The 12,143-nt window shown below is 45.0% G+C and overlaps 1 pseudogene; it reads right to left on the bottom strand.

Moving 5' to 3' along the window:
• Window positions 1-816: 816 nt before the first annotated feature.
• Window positions 817-10,187, bottom strand: LOC118103934 (annotated as a pseudogene).
• Between the last annotated feature and the right edge of the window lie 1,956 nt (window positions 10,188-12,143).

The raw sequence follows: 12,143 nt of genomic DNA, 5'->3' as shown, positions 1-12,143 counted from the left end.
CGCTCAGATCTCGATGAGGAAAACCTGAGTTAACTTAACGAGTTGATAACCAGCGTCATGTGACCACTTAGCCTGACTGTGTCTGTCAGGTTCAGTTGAGCTGGATCTCAGAAAGATCTCCTGGACATGTTGAAGTGGCTTCGTAGTTCAGACAGGGGCGTAGCACAAGACTGTAATAATAAGGGTACCAGCCCGAGGATGGAGTAGAGGCAGCATTTATGTCTTAGAGTTTGCAGGAGGTGAACTATTATACAAGTACAATAATGCAAACCCTTTCATGTTATACTGGTTTATGTCATTTATAAATCCACCAATAATCCCACATAGCCATAAACAAACATTGAATAAAGAAGTATTTTTGCAATTCAAGCATTTCCTGATCTAGACTCAAACCAATCAACTCCATTTATACTGAATTAATACAAGCTCACAAAGTTCATGTGTCTGATTTTAAACTCAAAGTGATTTCAATGTGTTTAACTTTGTGTGGAACTAAATCAATTTGTGACGTGAATCCAGGAACTTTAAGATCATAAACAAACATATACACAGAATGTGGTTCTACACACATGGAGACATACTGAGGGACAAAGGTGGACAATAATAAAGACAAACTTAAATACACTGTATGTGACTCTTTATAGAGGGTTTATATATTCTGCTTGTGTTGTGTCATTTCAATAAACACATTCTTCATGTGAATAAACACAATCGGGGCAGGAAGGTTGCTGGTTTGAATCCGGTTCAGATGGGGTCTTCCTGTGTGGAGTCTGCATGTTCTCCCCGTGTTTTCTCCAGGTGCTCCGGCTTCATCTCACAAACACATGCAGATTAGGGGTTGTGTAGATTGGAGACTACACACAAGCTGCTGCTGCTTCAGCCTCTGGATCCTCAGGACACAGCTCAGCCTCCGTCCACACACACTGTCCTCTTCACACTCACCTCCACTAAGATCACATCCTCCATCTGTTGAGAGAAGAAGACATCAGTGTTACAGAGACTCACTTCATCAGCTGTGAGTCAGTGATGCAGCACATCCAGTAGAAAGAGCAGCAGGGACTTCAGTCCTGTTCAGAGGTGGAGCAGCTTCCTCTCTGCTTCATGTTCACGTGTTGGAATGAACACGCTAAGAGCTAAGTGTGTTTCCTCTGCATGTCAAAGTGCAGAGTGGACACCTGAGAGGTGGATTTACTGCTGTTACAGGTGAAGACATGTTTCACTGTGTGTTGATGAACATCTGCTTCTGACAAACTGGGACCAGATGAGACAGATGGACCTCAGCAGAGGTTCTGCTCTGTATAAAGAGCTCCTGGTTACCATGGTGATGAGGAGAGGCTTCAGTCCCACTGATCTCAGAGCTGTGACAAAGATCCACCTGATCAGTTCTTCACTGATGAAGTGAGAGAACAAACTGTCTCAGATCAGATGAAGACGACACCGTCTCTGTTCCTCGTGTGAGGCTGTCAGCTGTGGTCCAGCTTCATTTCCTGTTCACATGAAAACAACAACTGTCGTCTTCACGTCAACTCAATCAAATGATCCCAAGCAGCTTGTGGCTCGTCTGATTGGCCGACTGTTGTCTCTCTGTGTCTCTGTCCAATCCTGACGTCTGTCCTCATTGTCCTCTCACAGCTTCACTGAGGAAACACTGAGGCCTGAACTACGAAGACACTTCAACATGTCCAGGAGATCTTTCTGAGATCCAGCTCAACTGAACCTGACAGACACAGTCAGGCTAAGTGGTCACATGACGCTGGTTATCAACTCGTTAAGTTAACTCAGGTTTTCCTCAACGAGATCTGAGCGTGCACATAAAAGGGGCGGGGTTTACTCTGTATGACCAATCACAGACATGGACAGTTTGACTGACAGCAGAGCCTCATATTTCACAACCAGGATCAAACTGTTCAATAATAAAAATCAGAGGAGAACAAACACATGATCCAGAATAAAAGAAACTCAGTCACAGCTGCTAAATGCAGGAAGAACAGCTGGTGAAACATCTGGGATCGTGTCAATGTGTAAGTTACAGCGCCCCCTGGTGGCATTTGGTAAAAATATATTACGTGACCACGACATAATAACGTGTGAACGAGATAAATAACTCGAGGCCACGAGATCTGAATCTGTTGTTTACTAACAAGACGAGTGGAAGACACACACTGTCTCACTGTCTCTGAGGACACACACTGTCTCACTGTCTCTGAGGACACACACTGTCTCACTGACTCTGAGGACACACTGTCTCACTGACTCTGAGGACACACACTGACACATTGTCTCTGAGGACACACACTGTCCCACTGACTCTGAGGACACACACTGACTCTGAGGACACACACTGACACACTGTCTCTGAGGACACACACTGTCTCACTGACTCTGAGGACACACACTGACACATTGTCTCTGAGGACACACACTGTCCCACTGACTCTGAGGACACACACTGACTCTGAGGACACACACTGACACACTGTATCTGAGGACACACACTGTCTCACTGACTCTGAGGACACACAATGTCTCTGAGGACACACACTGTGGTGGACACCTCTGACATCACTCCTCAATAGAAACACATGGACCTATCTTCAGGAAGCTGACTGAGTGCATCTGGTGTTTTGGTGACAGGATGAGTCTGGAGAGATTGAGATGTTCTGGGTGAGTTAGAGATCAACTGAACCAACCAGACGTTGATTTAAACTTCCCTTATCCGTCCCTTTAAGGAGAGTGTGCACCACACAACAGTGGAGAGTCACTGTGGTCAGTGGGCGGAGCTTCAATACGGGTTGATCTCCAACTTAACCTGGAGCAGGTTAGCCGTTCATCAGAAGTTACCATGGTGATTTACCTCGTTAAGAAGTGGACGAGCTTCGTAAGACTGAAAAAACTAAACCTGAAGTTAACCTGATAACCACAAATCCTGCTTGGTAGCACAGACCCTGGATCTGTGATACTGACTGTGTTTAGTAACATACTGATGAAAGCAGCGTGGACTGACTCCAACCATCTACTGACCTCAGAGTCTTCAGTCGACAGGTTGGACTCTGCTTTAGATCAAGCAGCTCCTTCACTCCTGAGTCCTGCAGGTCGTTGTCTCTCAGATCCAGTTTTCTCAGATGAGAGGGGTTTGACCTCAGAGCTGAAGCCAGAGAAGAACAGCTGATCTCTGACAGTCTGCAGTCCTCCAACCTGGATAAAGAATAAAACTTAACTGTGAATTAAACTGAGTTCATGTGTGAAAATAACAGACACATATTCATGTCACACAGACTCATAACATGGAAGATAAATATGAAATCAGACATGTTGGACTAAAAACGAGTCCTGATTCAGTAAAAATAGATTATTTGGACCCGGTCTCTGTCCTGCAGATCAGTTTAGGAAATCCAGAACTAAACTCAGTGTTTTAACAAGTAGCTGAATATTTAAAATGTCACAGATTAATTAATGAATGGATTCAAGTTATGTATGAAGAGGAATTATGTTAAATTAGAATTAAATGAGATCAATTGGGTATAAATGCTGTTTTATAGATATGAGATCTACAAAAGTCAGTCAGTGAACTGACCTCAGAGTCTCCAGTCGACAGGTTGGACTTTGTAGAAAACCACCCAGCTCCTTCACTCCTGAGTCCTGCAGGTTGTTGTTTCTACTCAGATCCAGTTCTCTCAGATGAGAGGGGTTTGACCTCAGAGCTGAAGCCAGAGAAGAACAGCTGATCTCTGACAGTCTGCAGTGAATCAACCTGGATAAAGAATAAAACGTAACTGTAAATTAAACTGAGTTCATGTGTGAAAATAACAGACACATATTCATGTCAGCACAGACTCATAACATGGAAGATAAATATGAAATCAGACATGTTGGACTAAAAACGAGTCCTGATTCAGTACAAATAGATTATTTGGACCCGGTCTCTGTCCTGCAGATCAGTTTAGGATATCCAGAACTAAACTCAGTGTTTTAACAAGTAGCTGAATATTTAAAATGTCACAGATTAATTAATGAATGGATTCAAGTTATGTATGAAGAGGAATTATGTTAAATTAGAATTAAATGAGATCAATTGTGTATAAATGCTGTTTTATAGATATGAGATCTACAAAAGTCAGTCAGTGAACTGACCTCAGAGTCTCCAGTCGACAGGTTGGACTCTGTAGAAAACCACACAGCTCCTTCACTCCTGAGTCCTGCAGGTTGTTGTTACTCAGATCCAGTTCTCTCAGATGAGAGGGGTTTGACCTCAGAGCTGAAGCCAGAGAAGAACAGCTGATCTCTGACAGACTGCAGCTCTTCAACCTGGATAAAGATTAAACTTAACTGTAAATTAATGTGTGAGTTCATGTGTGAAAATAAAGGACTTTGACTAAACATCACTGTCTCTGTTTTCAGACCTGAAGTCTGAGTCAAGTTGTTCTGGACATTTTCTGGAACTTTTCCTGCAGCCTCCTAATAAAGTTTCTGAGTGAGTCCATGTGAGAATAGAGCAGGTGAATGTCCAGAGGATTCACAGAGACGAGTGGACGTGTTGAGGACACAAACACGTGACGGACGTGAAACTGGAAGAACACAAATATCTCAGGATGAAGAAGAGGAGCCGTACACGTAGAAGACGAAGACGTCAACTTGGAAACACGAGGAGATTCCAGATCTTTTGGTGATGAGGGCCGACGCCGGTGTGGATGAGCTGTAAACAACAACACTGATCTTTCCACAGCAGGATTTATACGTCATGTCCGGCCTCCTGCTGCTCCACCCGTTCTTCATATGTGAAAGTCAAACTCCAGAAAATGTCCAGACACTATTTTACAGAGTTCATGACTGAAAACAGCTTGAAAGTCCTCGTGTCCTCGGGGTTCAGTTGTTTGTAATATGTAACTTCACCACTAGATGTCTCTAAATATCTTGCTGGACATGTTCAGGAGTCGTACACGTGAACAAGTGGACTACATTCACATGTACGACACCTGGAGACGCCACTAACTCCTTCACAGTGAACCTGTAACTTAACATAACTTAACATAACCATGGTTATCATGGAGATATGTGTTGGCTCCGCCTCGTCTGAATGTTCCCACATGTTCCTGTTGCTGTGAACGAGTCGGACCCGGACAATCTCCTGCTGCTGCTTCAGCTCCAGAAAATGTCCGACCCACTTGTCAGAACATGTTCCACAGTTGATGTGTGCAAAGGGCGAGCAGTTCTATGATCATGTTTTCTTGAAGTGGCGATGATCTGAGCAGCAGTTGGACCAGTTGAAAGTGGTGCAGGGAGCCTGAGGAACACGTGTGTACAGGGCGGGACAGAGATCTAGTGGTGAAAAGATAAAGGCATGGACGACCCCGTGTAAGTCCTGAAACCAGAGGAAGGGTTTCATGTTGGAAATGAACCCAAAGTGGAAGAAACAGGGCTGAAGAACTTCGTACTCAGCTGCAACACGACACTTCAGCACTAGATGTCACCACACTGAACCTTTAACATTAAAACATGATGTCTGACCTCAGAGTCTCCAGTCGACAGGTTGGACTCTGTAGAAAACCACACAGCTCCTTCACTCCTGAGTCCTGCAGGTTGTTGTAGCTCAGATCCATTTCTCTCAGATGAGAGGGGTTTGACCTCAGAGCTGAAGCCAGAGAAAAACAGCTGATCTCTGACAGTCTGCAGCGATTCAACCTGAATAAAGAATAAAACTTAAATGTAAATTAAACTCAGTTCATGTGTGAAAATAACAGACACATATTCATGTCAGCACAGACTCATAACATGGAAGATAAATATGAAATCAGACATGTTGGACTAAAAACGAGTCCTGATTCAGTAAAATAGATTATTTGGACCCGGTCTCTGTCCTGCAGATCAGTTTAGGAAATCCAGAACTAAACTCAGTGTTTTAACAAGTAGCTGAATATTTAAAATGTCACAAATTAATTAATGAATGGATTCAAGTTATGTATGAAGAGGAATTATGTTAAATTAGAATTAAATGAGATCAATTGTGTATAAATGCTGTTTTATAGAAATGAGATCTACAAAAGTCAGTCAGTGAACTGACCTCAGAGTCTCCAGTCGACAGGTTGGACTCTGTAGAAAACCACACAGCTCCTTCACTCCTGAGTCCTGCAGGTCGTTTCCTATCAGATCCAGTTCTCTCAGATGAGAGGGGTTTGACCTCAGAGCTGAAGCCAGAGAAGAACAGCTGATCTCTGACAGACTGCAGTCCTCCAACCTGGATAAAGAAATATGAATATTAGAATGTGTCCTCCTGTTGTTGTGGATCGTCATCATGTCAACACAGACTCTCAACATGCTGCTGACCTCAGTCCAGTCTGTGACCTGAAGATAAATATCAGATCAGACATGTTGGACCATTGTTTCATTCATCACCCTTCTCTGTGTTGGTCACTGAGCAGGTTTGTGTAATTAAACACTGTTTAAAGTAGGGATGGCTCCTGACAGTCACTTCCTGTTTGTTTCTATACTTACCAACTGTCCAACGTGTTTCAATAAGAAACGTGTCTTATTTTGAAAACCTGAGAGACGAGTGCACCGACCTCAGTCACATGTTATTTACTGACACTTTCTTAGTGATCGGGAGCAGGTGAGTGCAGGTGAATGGAGTTGATAGGGTGGACGGCGTGACTGACAGGCTGGGTGAGGGACAGATGACTGAGGGACAGTGAGCAGAGCAGAACTGAGACAATTTAAATAAATAATGACCCAATAGAAAGAAGTCTGAAAAGTGAACAAGGATTTAGGACCTCCAGAGTCTCCAGTCGACAGTTTGGACTCTCAGTCCAGAACACAGCAGCTTCACTCTGAATCGTGCAGGTCGTTTAGACTCAGATCAGTTCTCTCAGATGTGAGGTCTGACTTCAGAGCTGAAGACACGACTTCTGATGGTCTCTGAGAGTCGACAACTACGAGTCTGTAATTAAAGAAAATATCAAATCTGTGAGAATTAAATCCAGAAAACACAACGCATTCATGGTCCAAGCGTTCATTCAGACTAACAGAGGAACTCATTAGATTCAGGTGGTCAAGGTCAAGAGTCAGGTCACATAACATGTTCTTGGCCTCTTGAACTTGATATCACAGAAGTCTGTGTCTTTAGAGTTTCTTCACATTTTGACTCAAGAAGAAACTGATTAGATTTCAGTGGTCAAGGTCAAGGTTACAGTGACCTCATATTATTATGGAAATCCCACATGTCAGGAACCTGGAGGGACGGACACTGCTGGTTGGTGGTGGCGTACAAGCGCGGGGTGGGAATTCAGTTTGACAAGAAAAGAAGAAGAAACTATATTCCTGCTTCTTCAGTTTAAAGGAACCATCAGTGATTTCTCATCCAAAACACTGATTCAGTGATCGTCTCCTCACACTGTACTGTTTGCTCATATACACACACACACACACACACACACACACACACACACACACACACACACACACACACACACACACACACACACACACACACACACACACACGCACACACACACACACACACACACCGTCTTTGGGTTTGTGGAGGAAGCTGGAGAACCCAGAAAACCCTGCAGACACCAGGAGAACCTCCTCCTCACAGAAAGGCTGCACTAACAGTGTTGACCACTGCAACACCATGCTGCCCCAAACAATGAGAACCATTTAACACTGAGTGGATTTGAAGAGCGACTCATCTCCACTGATTGAACATGTTATTGATCATGTCTGGACTCACAGAGCCTTCCTGCAGTTCTCACAGCTGGGATCAGTCTCCGTCGACCCTGGTCTGATGTGTTGAACTTCTCAGGTCCAACTCATCCAGAACCTCCTCTGACATCTGCAGCATATGGGCTGAGGCTGAGCAGTGGATGACAGAGAGTTTGTCCTTTGATTTGTTCTCTGAAAGCGTCAGAACATTGCATCTGCTGATGAACTGAGTGGTGGATTCATCTCAGTCAGACAGTGGAGAGATGATGCTTCTGTCAGGAGAAATGTCATCACTCTCCATCTCCTTCCAGGTTGTTGATGACTCTCTGGATGATCTTTGGATTGTTCTCTGTCCGACCCAGCCGGCCTCTGGAGCTCTCTGGATGATATTTGGATTGTTCTCTGTCGACCCAGCAGGCCTCCTAAGACTCTCTCTGGTTGGACTCCAGACTGAGGCCGTGAAGGAGGCGAACAAACAGGTCCAGATGACCATTTGTACTGGTGAGGATTTCTTCTTGGTTCTCTTCAGGGAGGTCATCGGGAGAAGGTACTGTCTGTGTCCCCATATGTTCCCAAGGATTGTTGAGTTCTTCTGTGATTTCCTCTTGGTGTAACAGTGGAACATGTAGACTGCAACCAGAAATCCTGAACGCTCCAGATAGACAAAGCAGTAGACTGATTTCTGGAAGATCACACACTCTCTTCTGAAGATCTCAGTACAAACTCCTGAGTACACTGAGGCCTCTGTGACATTAAGACCACACCGCTCAAGTCTTCTTGGTAGAACATGATGTTTCCTTCCTCCAGATGTTTAAGCGCCCAGCCTCCCCAGCTTCAGAAGAGCGTCCCTGTCAGCCTCCGTCAGCTGCTGTGGAGTAGATCTCATGTCCCTCACCGTGCCCATTGTTCTTCCTCTTTGTCTGAACCAGCAGGAAGTGTAGTACAGGTCAGTCAGGGTCTTGGGCAGCTCTCCTCTCTGGTCTGTGGTCAACATGTGCTCAGAACTGTAGCACTGATCCAGCAGAAGACTGGGATTTGACACATGATGTAGAGAGCTCCTGGGCGTCTTGATGTGTGAGATGATTCTGCTGCACAGCTCTTCTTTGAATCTCCCTCCCTGAAACACTCCTCTTCTGGGCGTCAGTGAGCCTCGTACTTCTGTGACTCTGTCAACACATGTGGAGGATCTGATTGGCGCCGCAGGTCTGGAGGTTATCAGAGCGAGAGAGCGAGGAAGCAGATTCCCCGGATGGTATCCAGCAGCACGTTAGGCCTTTGATGACCTCTGTGTGACATCAGACACAAGCTCCCTGTGGTTGAAGTCCAGAGAGGAAGTCTGCTTTCATCAGGCCGTCAAGGGGTGAACAAAGGTTTACAGACAGCGGCGTCTCTGCCGTGAGCTTCTGTAGCAGCTGGATGGAGAAAACACGGAGCAGCGTGAAGGCTGTGCTGCTGGTCTTTCACCAGGTTCAGCTCCTGAGCGAAAGCACAGTCAGCAGACCCACATCTTGGTTTTCTAAACCTCTGCCCAGTCCAAGTGAACTTCTGCACCGAGAAGGTTTTCCAAGCCAGCGGCAGCATTTGGTCAGGGCAGCTCTGATGCTGCTCTGCTGGTCAGTTAGGCTTTAAAGATGTCGTGGCACTTAGTGGGGAGTGTCGTAGGCTCTTCATCTTGGGAAGCCGTCTCAAGCTGCCTCACCTCATGTTGAGTATTAACCTCTTCACTCGGTCCCTCTGTGATGTAGGCTCAGTGTAGATCCTGTTGAGGAGGGTTCTACTTCCTGTTTCATCAGTTCCTTCAGTCACATGTTCATCTCCTCCTCACTGAGCTTATGTTCATCTAAAACCTCCTGCAGACCACGGTCTGTAGACAGAAAGCAATGTCAGAGACAGAATCCGAATCTGCTGATTGTTTTCATCAGATACAGAAAAACTACAGAAAATAAAAGCTTTTTAACTTTGTGCTTTTATAACGATGTTAAATGTTGATGCTGTATGAAGGAACAAAATAAAACCACATGTGCTGTTGTCAGAAGTGAAGACATCAGCAGACACATGTACAGTGCTGCTCTGACCGGTGTCTGAGCTCAGCTCCTGTTCTGGATCTTTGTCCACACTGGGGACAGGAGGTCTCCTGAAAGGCAGACTGGTCCCAGTATGAGGTGATGCACTGTCTGCAGAACCAGTGTCCACAGCTGGTGGAGACTGGATCCTTCAGGACGTCTAGCCACGAAGCACAACAGGACGACTGCTCCTCCTCAGAAACATGACTCCTCTTCCTCTCTCCCTGTGAAGACATTTCCTGATAACTCACATGTCCCAGTCACAGGTTGTCATTACTTCTGTCCAAAGGAGGTTTTGTTTCACCCAGTATGTTTGTGTGTTGGTTGGTTCGTTGGTGGGATTATAAAAAGCGACAGATTACCAGTAAACTTGGTGGAAGGTTGTGGTCTGTGAACCAGATCGGGGGGTCCTCTTTTCACAGACATGCTCAGAGGACTGATGTTTACCAGTGTGTGGAATTTGGTGCAGATCCAAATCAAATGAGTCTCTAGTGAATCTCAAAAGTGGTTTCATAAGGAGCGTGTTGGTTCTTGGTGGAGTCTGAGCTCTTTGAGTGATTCTGAGATTAGTCCTGCTTCAATGAAGCTGTGTCCTAATGCAGGGGCCACACTAGAGGAAACTAAATCCTCTTCAGAGCAGGTCACAGTAGAAACAGTCTCTTACTCTGTGTGTGAGGGTCAGGTTCAGTACTGAAGTCTGAGGAAGTCTCATGGACAGTCACTCTTCAGAGACACACAGCTGGACCCTGGAGACTCTGCTCTCAGTCTGTGGTCCTGACCTCTGCAAACACAAACATGTTTTTATTCCAGAACACATCATTCACTGGTTCATTCTCTGAGGATTCAGTTTGGAGCTTCACATGTTTGGAGCAGGTCTCTTACTTTGTGTGTGAGGGTCCAGCTTGCTCTGAAATGTCCTCGTCCATATTACACCCGGGCGGCTGCGGCTCGGTGTGGTTCAGGCACGCTGCTCTTCCTAGATGTTCAAGGTCTGGTCTATTTCCTTCTCGTCTGCGCTCAGTTTACAGCAGAACACAGTGATGATCTTTCACACCAGTTTCAATGTTTATCTGTTGAAACGTCACAAACACAAATATTTTAACGCTTCTGTAACCTACCCATTTCCAAATAAGCACTCCAGCGTTTCATGGAACTGAATCTATTCATTTATTTTTTAATGTTTTTATTGTAGAAATAGATGCGGCTTCATGGTTGTAGTACTGGTATTTATTTGAGTACACAGGACCAAGTATATACAAGGAAATACAGCAAATAAGCAAAGGCATTTCCTGATCTACCTCAGACCAATCAACTACATTAAAGTGAATTAATACAAGCTTGCAAAAGTTCATGTGTCCTTCCACCCCCTGCCACTAAGAGAAGGAAGCTCAGCATCTAGTATCATGTTCGCGTCTTAAAGGCTGGAAATGAATTACAGAACTTTATAGACAGTAACACCTGAGGAGCACATCGATGGCAACGAAGCAGCACTCTGTATCTCCACCCAGTTCTATGGCTTTGTGCCCAAATGAAGGTCAAACACAAGCTCTTCAACTTTATATTCACTGGCTTTCACACAAAGCCAGTGTGTGTGTGTGTGTGTGTGTGTGTGTGTGTGTGTGTGTGTGTGTGTGTGTGTGTGTGTGTGTGCGCGCGCGTGTGTGTGTGTGTGTGTGTGCGTGTGTGTGTGTGTGTGCGCGTGTGTGTGTGTGTGTGTGTGTGTGTGTGTGTGTGTGTACCTGGCTCTGCAGGTCGATGTTCCTCACCTCAGCCAGTGAGTCGAGCTTTACTGGGATCACAGTGAAGACTCTCCACTGGTTGGTGACCACTGCTGTAACGTATGATTGTGAAAACGTTCTGTTATTAAACACTTGATGAACAGATGTGATGAAGATAAAAGTGAAACTGTGAGTTAACTCTGTGAATTAGTCCTTTGAAGGCTCTTTGTTCCAGACCTGCTGTTCACATCTGTCTCTGGGGATCAGTAGAAAAACACAGTCACTGACTGTAAAATAATATGAATGAATAATATAAATGTTGCTTTGAACACTCACCAGCCTCGAACTTCACGTCTCCTCCATCTGCTCCTTGTTATTTAGAACAAGTCTGAACACTTTCACTTTCACTGGCTGCTCCTCCTCCTCCGCTCTGCAGTTGCACAAATCACGTGACTCTGTGTGTGTGTTTGTGTGTGTGTGTGTGTGTGTGTGTGTGTGTGTGTGTGTGTGTGTGTGTGTGTGTGTGTGTGTGTGTGTGTGTGTGTGTGTGTGTGGATCATTTCCTCTGTGACAAACCAGATGTAACGAGAAGAAAAACATCTCAGAGAAAAGTCAAACAGCAGGTCTGGAACAAAGAGCCTTCAAGACAATTCACAGAGTGCTC

The sequence above is a fragment of the Hippoglossus stenolepis genome, chromosome 3, assembly GCF_022539355.2.
Source record: "Hippoglossus stenolepis isolate QCI-W04-F060 chromosome 3, HSTE1.2, whole genome shotgun sequence".
NCBI lineage: Eukaryota > Metazoa > Chordata > Actinopteri > Pleuronectiformes > Pleuronectidae > Hippoglossus > Hippoglossus stenolepis.
This window is presented reverse-complemented; position numbering and strand designations above follow the sequence as displayed.